Genomic DNA, 22,345 nt, shown 5'->3' with positions numbered 1-22,345 from the left:
CTAGTGCCCTTTTCGACCTCATTCACTCGATGTTTGGGGGTCCCTGCTCCTTTTGTATCTAAAGGTGGCAATCGATATTATGTTATTTTTATTGATGATCACACACGATTTACCTGGGTTTATCTTATGCATCATCGTGAGTCGACTTTTTATCTATATATCGCTCTTTTTACTACTATGGTGCACACTCGCGTTCTCTGCCTCTATCAAGACCTTTAGGTCTGATTCTGGCGGAGAATACACCTCCCTTGCTTTTCGTACCCATTTGTCTTCTGAGGGCACCTTGCCTCAACTATCATGTCCTCGGGCTCATCCTCGAATGGGGTAGGCGAGCGCAAGCACCGCCACATTTTAGAGACGACTCGAGCTCTCGCTTAGTGCATCTCTTCCTCCTCACTGACGAGGGTCGATCTTTGCTCACTGCCGTCTACCTTATTAACTGCAACCATCATCCCATCTTCAGGGTCGTAGTCCCGGTGAGTCCATACATGGAACTCCCCCTCGCTATGATCACCTTCGTGCTTTTGGTTGTCGTTGCTTTGTCTTACTCTCACCTCGGGAGCGGACAAAACTCACCACCTAGTCGGTTCTTTGTGTTTTTCTGGGGTATAGTCTTGAACACAAAGGTTATCGTTGTTATGACCCAGTCACTCGTCGCTTTCGCATCTCTCGAGATGTCACATTTGATGAGACCACTCCTTTTTATGCTTCCCCCCCTTCTACTACATCTACTTCTCCCACTGTTCCTCTTTCCTTCCTTTTTCCTCTCTCATCCACTGAGGATACTCCCCCAGCTTCCACTACTTCCCCTATTCCATCCCCTTCCTTATCTGTCGATTCCTCCTTACTTCCTTCGGTTTATCCTCCTATTCGTTATACTTATCATCGTCGGGACCCTGCAGCATCTTCACCTCCGGCAGGTCCTCCTCGACACTCCTTCTCTCTGGTGATCTCGGTCCCGAGGTACCCTCTCACACTTCACATTCTACGTGATCGATCCACTTTACATCCTCCCTAACTCGTTATGCTACGCTAGCACTAGTGTTTCGGGATGTCTATGAGCCGGTACCTCTACAGGTGATGCAGTCACTGCGTGGCGTCTTGCCATGGGCCGAGGGAGCTTGATGCATTGTCTCGGACTCATACTTGGGATTTAGTTCCCCTTCCTTCTCATGCTACTCCGATTACATGCCAGCTGGATTTACGAGGTGAAGACTAGATTACGATGGGTCTCATGGCGCTATAAGGAGCGCTTGGTTGCTCGTGGTTTCCAGCGGGAGCATGGTCGTGACTATGAGGAGACCTTTGCCCTCGTAGCCCACATGCATCCGTACGTACGTTGATTCTTTGTTGCGGTGCTCGAGAGTGGACCCTACATCGACTTGATGTGAAGAATGCGTTTCTTCATGGTGACTTAAAGGAGGAAGTTTATATGACTCCTCCTCCGGTCTTCGGGTGCCTCGAGGGGACTGTTTTGTCGACTGCCGTGCTCTTTATGGTCTTAAAGCAGGGCTCCACGGGCACTGGTTTGAGCGATTCAGATCTTGTATATTGGTATTTGGTTTCACTCGAGCATCCATGATTCGGCGGGTCTTTGTTCATTCCTCACATCAGCGGCCGCACTATTCTTCTCCTCTATGTGGATGACATGATTCTTCTTGGAGATGATCCCGCTCACATTGCCTTTGTGAAGCGAAACTACGTGAGACATTCTTGATGACCGATTTGGGTCCAGCTCGTTACTTCTTGGGTATTGAGATCACTTCTCGAGTATGATGGCTACCAGTCTTACTCAGCGGTGATATACTCTTGACCTTCTTGCTCGCTCCGGCTTGGCGATACTCGCCGTCTTTGCTACACCCATGGAGCTTCACTTGCGACTCCTAGCCGATGGGACTCCTTTACACGATCCCTCTCGATATCGACATCTTGTTGGCGGCTTGGTTTGCCAGGCATCACCCGATCCCTGACATTTCTCATGCGAGTCCATATTACGAGTCGGGTTTGTTGCGACTCCTACTTACATTCATTATGCACATCTTCTCCCGAAATCTTGCGCTATCTTAGTGTAATGCGCATCCTACGTGAGTCCGCATTCTATTCACGTCATTCCACTCTTCACTTCTGAGGCCCTACTCGATGCTACTTAGGCTAGTTCTCCCGATGATCGTTTCTACATTCTTTGATTCTTGTATCTTTTCTTGGATCTTCTCTCATTGTTTGGAAGACTAAGAAACGACATCTGATGAGCCAAGTCGAAAGTCTTGAGGGTCGAGGTTCGTGCTTTTAGCTTCTCTCTGTTCAGGAGGTGCTTTGGCTTCGCTCGATCCTATAGGACTTTGGGATACTGCAGACCTCCCCTATTCCCCTTCACTGTGATAGCACTGGGGCCCTTGATTCTGCTTGCGACCCGGTCAAGCATGAGTGACCAAACACATTGGAGTGGATGCCCATTTCACTCGATGTCATGTTCGTTCTCGAGACGGTGTCTCTTCATTACCTTCCCACGGAGGTTCGGGTAGGCGACTTCTTCACCAAAGCACGGACTACGCGATCGAGCATCTTTTCATGTTATCAAACTCCGGACGTATGATCCGTCTTGAGTTTGAGGAGAGTGTTAGATACATGTATATATGTGTATGTATATCCACGAGTATAGACCATGTACACTATACGTACCTGTACACTTCATCATCTATTTATACATGAGCTTGCCCATTGAGATCAATGGTTCAAGCATTTCTCTCTTCCTCTCACTCTCTAACAAGCATAAGCAATTTTGAATTGGATTTCCCCCGACTTAAATTTCTGACAGTGCGTCAATGTCATAATCTGAAGAAGCTTCCATTCAAGCGTGGCATTAACAACAATCAAAGAAAGATAGGAATTGAATGTGAGAGAGAATGGTGGGAAAGCTTAGAGTGGGATGATGCCGCCATCCCATCTCACTTTCAGACATATTTCCACCAGGTAAGTTTCATATTTTTCTTTTATTATTTCCTACTTCTTCACATGTACTGTGGATTCACGAATGTTAAAACAAGTTATTAATATAATTTTCTATTCATTAATCAATCGCTATAACTTAAGGATTTCTTTTTAATTTATAGAATTTTTTTTTTACTTTTCATGCAGAGTTCTTTATATATATATATATATATATATATATATATATATATATATATATATATATATATATATATATATATATAAGGAGCTTTAAAATTCATTAAATCTGCATAATTAACTCTATAAGATCCCACTTTGGAAGGGGCATTTATTAATCGGGCATATGTATGCCTCTTTCACCACATTATTATCATGTTTGAATGTTAGTTTATATATAGTTTATCAATATGCACTCATTATAACACCAATAATAATTGGATTATTATTATTAAACATATGAACAATGTTGGAAGCATGGAAGTATATGTACAAGTATGTAATTAAAACTAGGAACATTAACTTATTAAGAATGATTAATTTGCTGAATATTCTTGTCTTTGCAGGAGAGCGGACACAATGCATGAACAATTAGTTGAAGTGAAAGAAAGGCCTTCGAGTTTTCTCTATTTTTGTTTGCACAGGTTAGAGATCATGTTATGCTCAAACCAAGTAAGATCAAGATTAATTTGGAGAAAATGTCCTTTTTTTTTTTTCTTTTTAAATTCAATGTGCAACTTATAACATTGAGAAATCATGCCATCTTTTTGATATATCTTTAATTTCCTGGGTTTTGCATCTCCAAAAGCCTCTCAGAACTACAAATTCTCTTTGCAGTTAATCAGTAATCTACCAAATTTACTGGGCAATTATGCTCTGGATTGCTTGTATTGTTTTTGGGTTTTCTTCTCAAATCTAAACGTTTTGATTGGTTTCTTATTTATTCCAATGTGAAGACATTATTATTTGGTTTCCAAGTTTGAGGTATGTATATTATCATTATCTTATATATTTTCTAAGTCTGCTTGAAAGTTGATCAATTGAAGACATTAATAGTTGGGTTGCATCTTATATATATGCAAAATGTTGTCTATTTGTTATTTTCACTTTCGTATTGCTAAGAATTACTTGTGAACTTTGTCTAACTTTGAAAGCCTTAGTTTTGTTAATGTGCAGAATGGTCTAAAATGAGTGGCTTTCAAACATGACTTTGTATTTGATGCTGATGTTGTGATTCTCTCTCTCTTCTTATTTTGGCAGGTTAAAGAGGAAAACAAAGCCAAAAGCATATGTTGGTAGATGTGCTTGTTACTGCTGATGAAGCTATATATGGAAAGTGAGGCTTTGGCACTACAAAAAAGAGTTTTCATTGCAATCGAGATGCGTGGAGTTTCCTAATATAATCAGCGTAATAGTAAGAACCTACTCATCAAGCCAAGGCAAACTTATTGGAGGATAAAAAGTTTAACATCGCAACATTGAAGAAACATTGGGTATTCAATGTGATAGTAAGAACCTACTCATAAAGTCAAGGCAAACTACTTGTTGGAGGATCAAAAGTTTAACATCGCAACACTCAAAAACCATTGGTCTTTTGTTACAACAATTATTGATAATAAGGTAATGCATCTGTCACAATTTTGCGTTGCTTTATCTATTCAGGGTTGAATTATTTTGTCTAACAAGGGTGTTATGATATATTATTTTTCCTATGTTATTTATTTTATTTTATTTTTCCTATGTTTTTGCAGGTGTTAGTAAATGTGTTGCTGGCTCAGCAATGCAAATGAAGTGCATGGAGCGATAGCAAGTATTCAACAACCAGAGGATAAAAAGATTCGGTTCATCGACCTCTTAGATGATCCAACAACCTGATGATCAATCAAAGCTTCAATTTCTCAATGCTGCTAATTTAAGAGCTTTAACAATTTCTCAAATTGTATTCAAATTAGAGAACAAGATGGGAGAAGTTTGGCAAGGCAAAACTTTGATCTGAGTGAACAATCAGAAGATCATCTGTAGAGAAGGTGAAATTTGGACAACTAAAAGATTATGTCAGAATCATCAATATTTATTATATATATAATGATTGTATACATTGAGTAGTTTTCTTCAAACAGTTCATCACTTGTTGTCCAATCATTAAAGAATGATTTATTTAGTTACATAACCAAACAGCTCCCTGCGGTTGAATGTCACCCCTATTCTCCAAATCTTTATTTAACCATTTGCTTGGTGTTTTTCATTTTAACAAAACACAATGATGAAAACAGAGTATGCAATACATAAGTTTACACGGAGCTTAATAGAAATCATTGTCAGACGAAAATATTCACAAATCAAATGGCATAGCACGAAGATTCACTGTTTTATATATAAATTTAATTCCAGCAACAATACTGCAAGCACCAATAACAATGTCATATACTCTTTCATTTCCTCCATTCATTCATTCATTCAATCAGGAAATGGGGTTTAGTTCTTAATGATTCCTTAGACCACATTCTTCAATAACTCAGTACCATCACTATTATTTCCACAACTTATTTACAATCAACCCAACGCCAGTCCTTTTCCTCACAATCAGTCTTCCCATTTCAATTGGGCACATAGCAAAGAAAACACTCTAATAAAGTCCATGTACAGCAAGTTCTTCGAACTTGTGAGTACTAGTATATACTGTATAGACATAAACAACATTCCTGTACAGTCTCCACAAGGAAAACATAAACACAGGCCAAGTGGGCATTACTTTTTGCCCTTGCCCAAAAGCCAAACTAAACAAGCATTTCACTTCACATCTCCTGATTTTAGGGCACAACTAAGCACTACAAAAAGTAATAAATGGATGGATACTCTTAGTTTATTTACCATTTGGTATGTTCAAGGAGTTGTGTTTGCTGGTTTTTCTTGTGCCAAAGGTGGGTTTTGCGCATCCTGATAAGCAGGGACAACAAGCCATTGTAAAGACTTGAGAGCTGTTGTGAGATCCGCGAAGGAAGGACGCAAATTTGGATCTCTGCATGTTCATTTCACAAAAAGCAAAGGTTGAGAACAAAACAGAGTTAGCACAATTCTACAATACCTATCTATATATAAATATATCAAAACAGAGCTAGTTATCTATGAACAGTTCATATCATTATTAATATATACTGTGCTTACTTTTGCAAGCAATGCCAAATTATTTTGGCCACAAGAGGATCAACCACTTTTGGAATCTCTAGACGGAGATACTGGAAGCCAACAAAACCCACCACCTGCATTGAGTTCAAACCAGACCAAGGCATCCTCAGAGTTACCAGTTCCCATAATATCAATCCAAAGATGTACACATTACACCTGGGATGGGAGGCCATGCATATATATATGAGATGATGAACACAGAAAGAAAATTGAAGGTGCTACGCATCACAAGAGAACAACTCAAGTTAACAAACACATCCATGAATGCCAAATGTCTAGGAAATAATAAGGTGCTTATGTGTAACTATAAATAAGCATATCTACATTGTCTATAGATATATCATAAAAAATTCTATAACAGAAGTAAACTATAGATAATTCATTTTTAATTTATCATATGTTGTGTTTAACTAGTTCATTTTTCGTTAGTTTACTTATGTTTCCGTCTTATTAGCCATTGTTACAGCTCTCGTCACCAAAACAGGTTTTAGTATAGGAAACTCACTTCTCTTTTGATGGTTCACTGTGCAACAAGTCTGGTGCCATCTATTTAGGCTAAAACAGAATAAGGGCAGAGATTTAGAGAGTTGAATGTGAGAAGTTTGACAAACTAGAAATAATAATTTCCTAAATGTATTAGAGCAAAGACTAGATCTCACCATTCCGGCGGTTGACTTTGTTGATAAAAAATGAGCTGTGCTTTAACCTTGAGAGACCAAAATCACAGACCTGCATTACATTGATATCAGAATACTATCAATGTGAACTAATAAAGTAACAGTTGATCAAGAAAATTAAGGATTATATCCATTTATTATTATATTCCAGCATTTAAAGATGTCACATTTCCCAAACATACATAAATAAATTTGTTTGGAATGGATGTCTGTATATGACATTAGATTATATCTATTGGCTTCCTAAATAGATCACATTGCATAAAGGAAAACTAAGGATGATGCTATGGCCAAAAGGTACAACTTGAACTTGCCCAATATTTTGACCAGTATTCACAAGAAAGGGCTATACTAATAATTTAGAAGGGCGTCTTAGCTCTAACAAGGAGCATATCCAACAAATCAACACAAGTAACCAATCCCAATCAAGAAGGCAACATAGTGACAACACTAACAAAAAACCACAAAGAAAAACATGCATATACACACACACATTAGGCAAACAAGTTTTAGAATGAGAAGAAGGATGTGGATATCCTACAGTGTAGTTATTCAAGCTTATTCAGATAGCAACACATTCAAATACATTTTTGAAACAAAGCAATACTCGTTTTGATTGGGCCCAAGAGGCATGACAATGATCCAAAAAGTTCAGGTAAACTTACATCTAATATTTTAAACTTGTTCTAAGTGGATCCAATAGTGTGTATATAATTAATAGTTAACATTTCTATTTCTCACACTATATTCTACATTGTCAAATTGCTATACTTTAATTGATTTTATGTTTCTTAGTACTGCATTTGAATGTGTTATATATATATGCTTGTTCAAATATGGTATATATAAAACTTACCTACTGCAAGATCCATACAGAGGTTCAGATACCTTAGTAGGAAACTTACAAATAATGTCTTCCAAAACAAGTTAATATTTGTTCAAATTCAAAGACTTCAATACATCCCAGACATTGGGATGCCAAAGCAGTCAAACTCCACCTCTCAGTACTGCCACTATAATAGTAAGCTTGAATCCTTCCAAATTTTCCATATACACTAGTTTCCATACTATAGCCTCACCAAAAGCCACCAAAGTCCACTTTTCTGTAGGCTGAGAAATGTTACCGAGCAATCAATCTAAGATGACACTAATAAACAAACATCCTATAAAAATCCAAAGAGAATTGCTTCCAAAACAGTAGTAGGAACCCAAGTGATGGAAATTATAATCTTGTTTTTCTCTTTTTTCTATTATTCTACCAACTATGGTGAAAGCTCACAACTCAATCAATTTGAGACAGGTTTTAAATTTTGGACAAAGATATTAGCAGTACTTTCTGAATTACCTTAGTAGCTTTCATTCACATATAAAAAGCAGAACAAGTTTTAAAACCTTTCCATGTATTCGAGGTTAGCAAAAATAAAATACCTTCACAGTCCAGTTCTTGTTAACCAACAGATTTGGAGATTTCAGATCACGATGGACAATTGTTGGTATGCTGGTGCAAACAGTTCATAGCCTTTGGCCCATGGGACAAGCAAGAGAGATCGATTCACACAAGACTTCCAATCAAGAAATTATGAGTTTTAAACATACCACATTTCAAGGGCCATATTTTAATTCCTTCGCTTCTCCTCAATTTGACTATTTGGACGGTGAAAGAATTATCGCTACAGAACTTCCTCAGAATAGATCAAGTTTGCATTTGAGTCAAGTGATGAAAAGGAACATAACAGACTTTTCCAACATCAAAAAATATTGTGCTAGCACAATTTGAAATTCTAAAAAGTAAAATTAACAAATAGTTTTCTTTTTATTTTGTTTTAGCTAATACATCTCAAAACACCACATACCTATGTATCCTTTTAAAGCATTGCATTAAACTTTATACATCGGATCCTTCATTATTTGCTACCCCAATTTTAAAGTCGACAAGCCCTATGCACATCGGGATGGCTTCTCGATGTTCAATTCTTGTTATATAACACAAAATAACAAAAGCCCACCCTAGTATCTATTCCGAATAGCATGAAACCTAATAAGATATGGCTGATTATATTGATAGGTTAGGAGAATTACATATGTAAAACAGCTCAAGCTCACTGTTCATGTGAGAAAAAGGTGAAAGGTTATACACTGGTAACTTAACCAAATCAGGATGCAAAAGCAATACGGTTCCTCTAAAAACCCCAAAGTGCAAGAATTTATGGATAAACATGAGAAAAAGGATGGGCTTAGTCCATTGGGCACAAAAACCAATGACAGGGATGAAGCTCAATTGCCTTCAAAACAATAGATTTTTGAATACAGCTACTAGCTTCAAGTTCATTGCTAGATTCCGCCATGAAATCTAAAAATGTGGAGGTGGGAGTGCTTTCTGCTAGAGCTTTTCAACAATAAAGTACAACCCTTTCTTTTCAAATTATCGTTGCGTGTGAGATAAGGACAATTTTGGACAAAAGTTTATATAAAAACCAAAAGGCAGGTCCAACAAATGCTTTTGCAATCAATTTATTAGGCTCACAAACAATGTTGGAACATATTAAATTTGAAATTGCTAATTTTTAAAAAGTAAGAATATGCAAATGATTTCCTTCACATTACTCACTGGTTCAATTTAAAGGAAAAGAGTTCTCTTTTCACAGGAAGAAACTACGAAACAATTGATAAGTTGGGAGGCGAGTCACAACACCCATAAAAAGAACATTTTGATGACTGCATAACCCTACGCATTAATTTTCACCCTAATGGCACATAAAAGTAAAACCTCGTCAAAAGATAAAGTGGCAATATAAAATCATGTAATGATTACTCTAGAGTAACCTACTTCTCTCCGAAATTCATCCAAAGCATCTCCATCAAAATCCTGGTCCAAGAATTTCTTCACAGCCACTTCCTATTATTCATAGACAGTACAGATAAATTATGACATCCTTTTTACCAAAAAGATGTCCAGATTTAAAATCAAACAAGATAAGAACAGTACAGATATAATAAATAGCATAATTAAGCAAAGATCCTTCACAAAAAAATTTAGTATGATCACCTGGAACATATTTTAAATGCAAAAATAGCCCAAACATTTCATAAAGCAGCTATGTAGTGAATAAAATGAATGACACTAAAGTATTCTGTAGCTAGTTGTTTTTATGACCTATTAAGGAGACCTCTTCTCACTTGTTTAATGGCTTCACTGGTGATCACCGCCGAAGGACATATGCTATGAAGGATACAGACAGAGAACAACATATATATAGGACTAAGCAAGACTTGAACTATTAAAATAATCATAATCAAGAAGCCTCCATCCTCTTGCAATGATTACATCAAGTGTACTCTATTACCAGTCAGAAACCAACATATGCCAAACTCCAATGAACATTTGCCCACATCCCATATCATCACTACTATCAATCTCTAGCAATTTTTATAGTAAAACAAAATATTCCTTTTAGATAGATGCACTACACAAGATTTAAAACCTATAAAAAACAAAAATTCTCTCTTTCTCATCTCTGAATAACTCAATTAACTACTTCCTTATACAAACTATAATCAAACAACTTCATGATGATACTCTCAACAATAGGACCTACCCCATTGTCTACATGGAAAATAGGAACATAACAAAAATCAATCAACATATATATTTAACAGAAAAATTATTATAAGTCTTGTCAAACAGTTTGGTGATCAATATCCTCAACTCAAACCATCAAGCCCTATTATGAAATTCCTCACATTGCACATCTCTACATGTTCAATTGCAACCATTGAGCATTTTACCGAAGTAGCTCATAAAAACCCATAAGGTAAACCTCAATATCCTACTTAAAAGAAAGTCAAACTATAAGAAAAAGGCCTCACGCGTCAAAAACACTTCTCATCCTTAAATATTACCAAAATATCTCATAATAATAGGCACTCAAAGCATCAAAGATAAGAATGTTTACATATTAGACCCAAAATTTCAGAAATCTATTATATATTAAAGTTAGAGGATAGTCAACCATAAGACAAAACCGATTAACTATTGGGGGAAAAAAGGCAGAAGAGAACTCTAAAAATAGAACTGGAAAAAGTCAAATAGTTTTTATTTAACTCAGAAGGTTTCTAATAATAAAGAGTGCAAGTGATATCGCAATTAACAACTCACCGTGCCATTCCAGTCTGCACGGTACACTTGCCCATAAGAACCTGTTCAGTGAAACAAAACAACCACATGATTAATTCTCAAGCAAAATAAGATGCACATTAAAAGGCAAATATTGCTAGAAAAATGGTGTCATATGCTCCTTTTCAGTAAACAATGTGAAACAACCAATCACTGATAATGGAAAATTAACAATTGTAAACATAAAGGCTTCACGATTTTATTAAATCCTGATAGTAAAATGATATATATAAATGAAATTATATATCAAATATAATTTGATGGTGTTTTAAATTGCTAAATATGAGCATCTGCCCATCAATTTAGAGAGAACTCCAAGAAATCATTTATTATCAATAACAAAATGGTACCTAATCCAATCATTTCCCCAATGACAAGGTGTTCCTCACAGTGATATCCTGGTTCGCCACATCATCAAGCATTGAATCAAGCACGCTTGACCTCACTTCCAAAGGAAAGGAAGAGGATTCTAGGTTCTTCAATGACATGTCCATCTCCCCATAAAACTATCACTCAAGTGCTTCTTCCGATCATGTTTTTTTCAATATCATTTTATTGGTTCATTCATTTTCGATAGAGAGCTTTGCAAAAGCCATCCGGTCTTCATTTTCGCTTTTCTTTCGATGGTTGATTCAGTTGTTTATTAGCTTGTGGAGTAGTTTGGCCAATATACATCCTACCATCTTGATGTAATCCGGAGGAAATGTTCGATTTGTTGAACTCGTAGGGACGACCAAAGACCCGAAAGGCACCATTCCTCTTACTATCGAAAGTATCTCCGCCAGTTGACAAATGAGCTACCGTTCCACTAGAACCATCAAGCAATGCCTTCCCATCTGCAGTTGATTGATGAGAAGAGGAAGACATTAAAAATCATTCATTCATATCTCTTTTCTCGGTAAAATTCCTTCCACAAATTTATATTGCTTCGTGTTTGGAACCTCATTGCAAGCAGGGCGATTTTTCCAAATCAATGATTGTTGAGGCCTTGCAGGTAATGGGGCAATGCTTTCTCGCGCCTCGATACTCATATTTTTTATTATCGAGTAACTTTTGGGTGGTCCGAAGTTTTTCGACTCCAATTTCTTGGAAAGGTTCATTTCGACCAAAAGGTTTCTAGAATCTTCACGATCTGCAAACTTGGTACTATCTTTCGAGTTTCTAACTAACCGAATTATTAACATCCAAAGGTGCTACGATGAATGCCTTTCGCTTTGAAGGGATTTGATTTGGTAGATCAAAACACAAACCCTTTGTATTTGTACTTGAACTACTACCAAGCTGTAGTGGATGATGTTCCACTATTTGCAACGAAAGGTACTAGTATTGTCTTCTCATGCCTTGACCTTTTATCTGACATATTATTATCTAATGATGAAGCTCAGTTCATTATCAATTTCATGTTGGATCCCAATAAGTCACCCGACTCACCCTCGGTTTTATTTGCGGTCCGAGAATTGAAGTTTTTCGTAGTCTTAAATTACTTAAACTTAAGGGCGCATCTTTTTGGCGCTCGATACATCTGCTTTGGAATAAGTGTGCGAGGGGTCGCCATGAGATCAACCAAGAATTCCCTAAAAAAAAGAACAAATGAAGAAGTGAGGAGTTAAAGAAGATATTAGGCATTGAGAATTAGAAAACACCACATTTTTGTTGTGAAAAGTATCAGTAGTCTTCATTAACAATGACAAGAAGCATGACCCATATGAATACAACCAGAGCTCACTGATTTCAACAACAATTCCTTTATTACTAACATAATCCGATTTTTTTCACATTGAAGGAACAATGTAATCATACCCAAAAAAAAAAGGAAAAAGAAAAAGCCAAATCATTTCAACACATTACAATTGTTTCAGTCAAATAAACATTTGCAGAGGCAATAGTATTAAATCAACCCTTCAGAGATAGGAGGTAAAAAAAATGAAGGGGAAATATATAGTTATACTTATGCACAATTCACAATTCCATGTTATGAAACTGCATACACAAAATAAGCAGCATTTAAAAGATACTTATAGAAAGTGGTAAAAGCTGTCAAATTCAAAAAACAAAAAAAATGAAATTATTTGTGAAATCATAAAACATTAATAGGTAAATGAAAAAATACCAACAGCTCAATAACTTTTTTTTTAAAAAAAAATGAACTTTCAAGAATAACTTAGTTAACCCCAAATGTTATTATACAAGAACTCACTATTTTTAGCAGGTACTGATCCTCTAAGAGTGACACTACTTCAAAAACATAAACACATACCTTCCGATATCTAATTTATTATGTTAACAGCGTCATCGTCAACCCCCAGCGTACCGGCTTCCTTTGACTAGCTTGCAAGAAACACCAACTTTGTCTACAAGGACCTGCATAGGTATGGTTTCATAACAAGGTAATAAAGAAAAAAGGATCAAGTAACATGGTGTTTATTGCATGGATGGTGTGCCAAAATATGGTGATAATAATGAAAGAAACCTCATTTTAAAATAGTAAGATGCCTGACCTTGAAGAGCAAAGCGCGATGGCGAGATAGACCTAATTTTATGCAACCAATAGGTAATACACTTGTTTGTAGTGACGTTCGCAACTCACATACTATTCTCCAACCATCTTGCTAACATGATACTAGCATCCTTTATAGGGCCACCCATATGCCTGGCTACAAGTTCAGATATTCTTTGAACTAAAATTCCTACCTCAGCTGAGGCGACCAAGCTATATACAACGTGTTACTTGCTCGGTCTTTTATTAATCATAGTGGAAACAGAGTGGGGGTTAAAAGCAGTCACTAGTCAAGCATCCACATTTAAACAAATTGGATGATCCTAATTTCTAAGGCCCAGGTCATCAAGGAAGAACATGGATAATAGAAAATTCTGGGAAAAAAATAGAGCCTTATCTTCATAGAAAATTCAGGGGAAAAAAATGCTGACAGTCCAGAGTTACATCTGCCACTCTACAACTGGAAAGTTAATGAACTTCAGATCATTGTCTTTGGTCTCACCATCTTCTTCACATTCTAGATTGTGTAAGGTTATTGACAACCATAAATGAGAAAAAGATTTGAGAAACAAGGAAGTAAACAGACCCAACAAAGATCAATCACAATAAAAAGCAAAGTTGGCTTAATTTTTTACATCACTCTACCAATGTCCAGAGCCAACCCTAAATTCTGAGAAAAAGTTGCAAGTTCTTAAGCATAATCAAACCTATCTCAGATACTAAAACAAGAAAAGTAAGTTGTGTTCTCACTTCTCACAAAGATTTTTGAACATGATTTGAATCGGTTTCGAACAGGCTAAAGAAATGGAAGATAAGGTAAATCAATTATTGGATGAATATAGCAAGTTAAGGTAATTGTGATGCAGGCTCTTGGTTTCAAAATTGTTATTCAAGGTATAAGATTGGCAGTGAAGCTTTCAAATTGAAAGATGAGATAACTCAGTTGACAGCAAAACACCCAGAAATAAAATTTACCGACATACCAGTATACCACTGCCTAAACCAGTCCCTGAAGCATCTAAAATAATGGGGAAAAAAATAATCACTTGTAGTTACCTGGCAGATGAAACAGTTGTTATAATTGGCATAAGGGGCATGGGCAAAAAAATATTTTGCCTGAAAATAACCTTCTATTATTTCTATATTTTAAAAAAAAATCTTTTTATATGCAGATTTTATAAAATAGAATTAAAATAATATATATATATATAGCACTCGCCCCCTCAATAATTGAGGGGACGACAATTAAAAAAAAGCAATGGCGCATTTCTCTTGCTTTCGCACTTTAATTAAATTAATTTTCACAAACTCTTCATTAAACTCCTAACTGATATTCTTAAGTCAATCTAAAATGAAACCATTTTTATTCAATTCTATGGTCAATTCATTTTAAAGATGATAAGAAAAATAGAGATTATCACTAACTAGCGTAGGGAATTATATATAGGGAAAAATTATTTTTTTAGTCCCACGAAAGTTTTCAAACATCCCTAAAAGTCCCTCGACATTTGAATTTGACAAAGCAGTCCCTTTTTATTTTCTTGACGGATTGGTCCCACGGGCAGCAACTCCGTCGAGTGAACTTCATCCAAAAATTCCATTTTTGCCACTGCTATTTGGAGGAAAGTCGGGCCCGGGTCTTGTCAACTTTTTGGAAAAATAAAGTACGGTTGTAAGTTTGAACTTTACATGCTTCTTTAACCCAAGCTGCCTTCTTTTTCTTCCATCATCCTTTTTGTTGGGTTTTTTTGTTTCCATCTACTGCAGGATAGATAGATTTGTCTCTTCCCGTTGTTACGGTTTTATTTTGCACTCTTATACTTTGAATATTTCTTCACCAGGAAGACAATTCTTGTGAGCTTCTCCACACTTGTTTTGGTTTTATTTTTTGTGGTCATGCAATTGTTGACCATGCTTTCTTCATGCAGGCGAGCCAATAGATACCTTTTTGCGCGAGTTGCTAGGGTATAGGGGGAGGGTCGAGTCCTCCAATTCACAGTGTCGACTCCTTGGGAGTCAATTCTAGATGAGATATGTCAAAGATGGGGGCTTGACATTAGCACTGTGAAAGTGAAGTTTGTCACACCGGATGCAAACCGAACTATTTGTCCCATTGATTACGAAATTGACTTCAAGCGTATGTGCCAAATATATCAAATTCTAAATAAGCTACTTTGTTGACCTTATTGTTGATGCGGATGCAAATCTTTGTGAGACATGCCATCGTGTTCCTCACTCCCGTCGTAAATATCCTTTCTTTTCTTGATGTGTACTCATTTTATTTCATTCTTCTGCATTATGTCCTCATTCATAAATAATATTTCTCGTGATAGTGTATAGAGTCATCACTTATTGCATGCACTTTCAGGTTAATTTACGGAGATATCATTTACCATTATCCATTTCAACTTATATTCGTCCGTTACTACTTAAAACTTTTATGTTTTTCAGCTAATATTAACCGATATCAGCTTAAAAGGTTGCTTAAATGGAGCAGGCGCTTTACATCTAGAGTCATGGGGGTTTGGTCCCCCTCATATCCAACCATTATTTTAATTTTTTTATTATTGTTTTTAATTTTTAATTCAACAAAACCATTCTTTTTTGTGAACATTATATATATATATATATATATATATATATATATATATATATATATATATATTTCAGCTTACTTTCCTCGCTTTAAAGCTAATAATTTATGTTTTTAGCTTAATATTATCCTATATCGCTTAAACTATTTTTCTTCATCCGCTTAAGATTATACTATTTCGCTTAAAACTTATCCGAGTTTGCTTAAACCTTCTACGATCTCACTTAAAATTCTTTGATTTCGCGTAAAAGTTTTTGTTTAAAGTTGTTTGATTGCGCATAAAAGTGCCATGATTTCACTTAGACTTATCCGATTTGTACACTATAGCGAATCATTTTCGGCGAGTATGTCACTCAATAGGGGCACATTTCCACCCCATCAACAACCTTGAGGGTTCTTGCCATCCGGCCTTCGTCAGAAGATCATGAGATTGTTTCAATGGAAGTCGGTGATCAGTTTCCTGACAGTGAACATTTTAAGGATGCACTTAGAAATTTTTGCTATCAAACGCTAATTTTAACTTTACATTCATCAAGAATGACAAGCGAGTAGTGATCAAGTCTGTTGCTTCGAAGGTTGTGAATAGGCGTGTCCATGCGTCCATGGAAGGTAACCACGAGACGTTTAGGATCATGACGATGTATCCCACACACACATGTGGTGGCGGTATTGGCATATCCTCACATCCCAAGGCATCAAAAAAGTGGGTCAGTGCACGTGTCATACAAAAGCTGAAGGATCGTCCGCTATATAGGGTTATTGACATTCAGCGTGATATGTTGTGAGACCACGGTGTCTATTTATCCTATAAACAAGCTTGTCTAGGGAAAGAGATCGCCAAGGATGTTCTCCATGGGAGTGAGGTGGCGAGCTATGATTTATTGATGTGGTACGCGAAGAAGGTATTAATAACAAACCCTAGTAGCGTTGCTATAGTAGAGAATGATCGTTCCCGTTTCAAACTTGCATTTTTCGCCTTCAAAGCATGTGTCATTGGTTTCAAGACCGGATGTAGGCCATTGCTGTACCTGGATGGAACTCACTTGCTCGGTAAGTACGGGGGCACTTTGTTAGGGTGCAATGGGAAAAAGATGGGAATGATGGTTTCTTTCATGTAGCATTTGCAATCGTGAGATAATGAAACGGATCGCGAAGCGGGACGTGGTTCTTGTCAAAGCTTGGAGATACTATATACGATGATGACGAATATGTGAAAATTATTACATTTATATCTGATAGGTTCAAGGGCCTTATCAATGCTGTCGCGAAGGTATTCCCTTCCTCACCACATGCATATTGTTGGCGCCACTTGGAAGCAAACTTCATGAAAGCAAATGTCAGACTTGGCAAGTCATTGAAAGAACGGTCTCTGGTCTATATTATCGAGAATTGCGTTTTCATGTCTTTGAAAAAAAGAATTCGATGACGTTGCTGCCGATCTGTTAAGCACATCGGCGAATGCACATCAATGGTTGATGCGAAATCCGATCGCTGCACCTGGGCGAACTACATGTTCAAAGGTGATAGATGGGGGGAGATATACTCAAACGTGGCGGAGTCGTTTAATGCATGGATAAAAGAGGCACGCCATCTCCCTCATCATCAAACATGGTAGACTCAATAAGGTACACACCATTTAAAGCTAACTTTATTTGTTACCGCTTAAATTTATTTGTTACCGATTGAGTTCCAATTATTTCAGCTTAATATTAATTGTTTCAGCTTAATATCAATCGTTTCGATTAAATTATATTTTTACGCTACGTTTAAATTGTTTCGTGTAAGTTTACTTGTTATCGCTTAATATTAGGATTTATCGCTTAAATTACATCGTTTACGATTGATTTATAATTTTTCTGCTTAAGTTTCAAATATTTCGCTTAATTTTAATTGTTACCGCTTAAGTTACAATTTTTACAATTAAATTATAGTGTTTCCGATTAAGTTTTAATATTTCCGCTTATTATTTCATGACTTGTCTTTCGTACGAAGGTTTAAGCTGATGGGCATGTTGTGTCATCGACGTGAACAATCTCAAAGATGGGAGAGACATTTATGTCCTGTCATTCATCGAAAGATTGAGAAACTTGTTGAAGAGTCTCGCAACCCATCGCGGTCGGTCGTTCGAGCGGTGACCATTTTGAAGTGGTTGACCAAAAAGAACTATCGCATCGGGTTTGAGCGCTCGGACATGCTCATGTCGTAGAGTGGCGGTGTATGGCATTCCATGCAAACATGCATGTGCGGCAATCATCTGCAGACGGACACAAATATTCATCGATATATCGATGACTACTTCACTGATGGACTCTTCACCGAGCAAGCATGTCGGAAGCCATATTTCTAGTACCAGATAACGACAAACTAGATGATATCAACCGCGAACTACTTGTGCGCCCTCCAATCACCAAGAAGCCAGTTGGTCGGCCAAGACGGAAGCGTCTAGAGTCACAACCATCAAGCGTTCGCGAATTACGATGCAGCCATTGCCATGATGCTGGTCATAACCGTAGATCCTGTAATGTATCGATAGCTGACTGACTACATGATGTTATGTACATGTAGCTTGCCACAACAAAAGCGGTATGTTTTAATTTTAAGTGAAAACAACAAAGTTTAACTAGTATGAACCAATTTTAAGCAGTATTACCGAAATTTAATTGCTGCATGAATGAAATTTAAGCCGTATTAGCTATGTTTAAGTAGTATGAACTAATTTTAACTAAGAACAATTCTTTTTAAGTAGACAAGCATATTCGAGCATGACGAACAAGCATATTAATAGTGATATGCAAATAAGTATATGTCCAGAACTCAAAATAGGAAAAAAGTCAAGTTAATAGGCATGTATTGTTAAACATATCCTAACAGTTCTTTCATTATCCGGAAGTTCGGTGACCACGGGCAATGCCATCCATCAATATGTGTGCCGCAAAACGTAGACGCAAGTGTGGAATGTCCGTGCGGGGAAGTTTTAGTTTCGCCAGGTAGTATTTGCTCTATGAAGCGCATGACATAGATCGGACAATCGATCATGACCCGGCTTTTGCCGCGGGCAATTCCGTTCAGTGTCTAAGAGGGTAAGCTTGGCTATGTTATCACCAAATTCAATTGCTAAACATCTATCGAATAGTTCCCGCTGTCAACAAAACATGCATCGGTCAAGCCAAACGGTGACGAAAATAGAAACATTTTAAACGAATGAAAACATTGTTTACCATGTGGATGGCATCTTGATCATATTCCAGACTGACAGACGAGGAATAATGAATATAGTCCTTCTTCACTTTATCGAGTACGAGGAGATGGAAGTGACCATGAAGTATAATAGGCATCAAGATGACGTCGACATCTGCAAACCGGTGTACAGCATCCACCATCATGAGCAATGACTCTTCTCCTGTGTGCTCTGTTGAGGACATCAAAAGAGCAAGTGGTCAGGTGATTGTTGCGCGTACATTGTAAGGGTACGGTTCGTTATTCATCTGTTCCATGATTATCAATACATATACGTCCATGACATCATCAGCGACCATTTCCTTCCCTTCCAATAGAGAGTAGACACGCGCCCGAGTGGTGTATGACACATCATTCTTCCAGACATAAGTCCTACCGGATCAAAGCACGCAAAATTGAGCGTAACATTGTAAATTAAGCGGAAATGTTTTAACTTAAGTGGAAACATTTATAGTTAAGTGGAAAATATTGAAACTTAAGTGCAAACATTAAAACTTATGCGGAACAAGGTAAGTTTAATTGGAATAAATAAAACGTAAGCGTAAAGCATTAAAATTAAGTGTAAACATTAAAACTTAAGTGACGACAGTAAAAGTAAAAAACAAGATGCTTACATGTCCATCAGACAGTTTAGAAAGTGGCTGATTGTCAGTTGTTCGACTTTATTTAATCTCATAAATCCGGCAGGATGTTTGTTCCGTGGTACCCTAAAAGTCTTAGTAACTTGTTTGGTCGGTACCACTGCCTGTTCATCAATTGATGCCGTCTTCGTTATTGGTTTTTGGGATGACAAGCGGCGCTTCATCGGTGAGTGTCGGTTGATGGTTTCCACTGTCGACCGAGACGATTTTTGGATTCGAGAGTCGGTGTGGATGTCCTCCACGTTCGGGTACTTCATGATGAGTTGGTGGAGTCGGGTGTGTATGTCCTCCACGTTTCCTAACTTCTCATCTGAAGAAGAGGGCAGATCATTTCTCAAGGATGTTAGTGATTCAATTATAGAGACCATGTCGACATTTTCGCCGACATCGACTGGTGGTATAGCGGGTGAAGATAGCTTCGCCGGTTCGGAGAATGAAGGAAACGGACAAGATGGCACCGGTCTGTATTGGGAAGGGACGGGGGATGGTGGCACGGGTCCGGAGAGGGAGGAGATTGGGGAAGATGGTGCGGTTCCGGAGGGCGAAGGGAGTTGGAATGACAGATCGGGTGCGGAGGGGAAGGGGGTGGGGATAGTGGCTTGGTTGCGGAGGAGGGAGGGAGTGGGGATGATGAGAGCAGGTCCGGAGGCGGAAGCAGTGGGGATGGCACGGCAGGTGCAGATGGGGAAGCGGGTGGGGATTGCTTGGCTGGTTCGGAGAGGGAAGGCCGTGGGGATGGTGTTGTGGGTCCGTCAGACGAAGTCGGTGAAGAGGGAGTTGAGTTTGTCTTGACTTTGCCCTTTGGGGGCAATTTTTGGAGAGCCGTTCTTACAGTCGGCAATCGTCTTGCGAAAGTGCGGACCTTGTAGATCGCCTTATGGCAGCTTGAGAGGAGCATCATCAGAATCGTTAGATGCGGAATGAGGCAATGGTTGTCTTCGCCTATTGGCAACCTTCTTCACTCGAGTTCCCTTGCTGGCCGCTTGTTTTTGGCGGCAAATCCTTGGTGTCGTCGACTATCGGTGCGACATTGGAAGAGCCCACGACCCTCAATTACTTCAACTACGGTTTGAAGTCCACCATGATTTCGGTCAACTTCTCAAAACCTTTCGATGAAAGCGTAACTCAATGTCTTCATCAATTACCCCCTCGGTGGATTAGCGAGAAGCAGAACCACGTCGACCCCGGCGTGGTGGGCTCCTGGTGGTGAGGGAGACCGTCCACGTTTCCACAGTGGATTTCTCCATGATTTTTGCGCCAAGACGTATTGTGCTAACCACTTGTTCTCCATGGTGGCTTGTCCTAACGAAAGCTTTTTCTTCGGCGTTAGCCGGGGCGAGGGCGGAAAACTGTAATGTGCAAATGACATACAGTCAATGTACGTAATGATACTCAAACGAAAAACTTTAAACAACAATCAAAAATTAAATCTTAAGCGGAACCTTAAAATATTAAGTCTAAACTTCATATTTTAACCGTAAACACTAAATATTTAAGCGAAAAAGTATAATTTTTAAGTGTAAAACCTAAAAGTTAACGGAAAACATTATTTTGAAAGTGAAAAAAAGGAAACTTAAGCGAAAACTAAATATTTTAAGTGTAAACTAAAAATTTAAACCAGAAACGAATATTATTAAGCGGACACTAAATAAGTTAACTATAAACTAAATACCTCTTTCCCCTCGACTGATGATAGCAATGAACTGATGGATGCTTGCTTCTTGAAACTGTTCACCCCGTAACACAGGATTCGGGGAGTCTTACCAAATCGCATCTTCTTGCCGGTGCCAGTTACTTCGTAGAACCAAATATTTAGAGCGACAACACATCCTCGCAAGTAGCCAATGTTTGTCTTCTCACCGGAGCATCTTGCTTGAACTCTGGCGGCCGTTTGCGGGACGTCATCCATAAGCCACTTATGTGTGTCTTGGGCCCATGCATAGCGCCGTATTGCGGGAAGATAGTCTACATAGTCTACAAGCCAATTGGGAACAGAACATGATGAGTTCAGGAACAGCATGGTCCCCATGATGAATACCAACAATATCTTCACAAAGTTTTCTTCTTCTCCCCTCTTCCGGACTAGTGTGCTAAGAGTTTTTTTATAGCTTCCCTATGTCTTTCATAGCTTTTTCGAGAAATATTTTTTTCTTAAAATCTGAATGTGGCTTTCTCTTTTTTTGAAAAAACCCACTGCGTCCCCATCGCATCTCGAGACCAAGAATAATGGATACATCTTACGGCCTAAAGCGTCAACAAGCTCTCACTAATTTTAAATTTTTGGGGCGCTCATCATATCTCTGCAGCGAGGCATCGAGCAATCCCCTCTCTTGTAGTATAGGTTCAATTTCCATTAACAATGCGAAAGGAGTACTCCGGATGATTTCCAAATGT

The 22,345-nt window shown here is 37.9% G+C and overlaps 1 pseudogene; it reads right to left on the bottom strand.

Moving 5' to 3' along the window:
* Positions 1-5,371: 5,371 nt before the first annotated feature.
* LOC120252605 lies at positions 5,372-11,850 on the bottom strand (annotated as a pseudogene).
* Between the last annotated feature and the right edge of the window lie 10,495 nt (positions 11,851-22,345).

Source organism: Dioscorea cayenensis, chromosome 21, assembly GCF_009730915.1.
Source record: "Dioscorea cayenensis subsp. rotundata cultivar TDr96_F1 chromosome 21, TDr96_F1_v2_PseudoChromosome.rev07_lg8_w22 25.fasta, whole genome shotgun sequence".
Taxonomy (NCBI): domain Eukaryota; kingdom Viridiplantae; phylum Streptophyta; class Magnoliopsida; order Dioscoreales; family Dioscoreaceae; genus Dioscorea; species Dioscorea cayenensis.
This window is presented reverse-complemented; position numbering and strand designations above follow the sequence as displayed.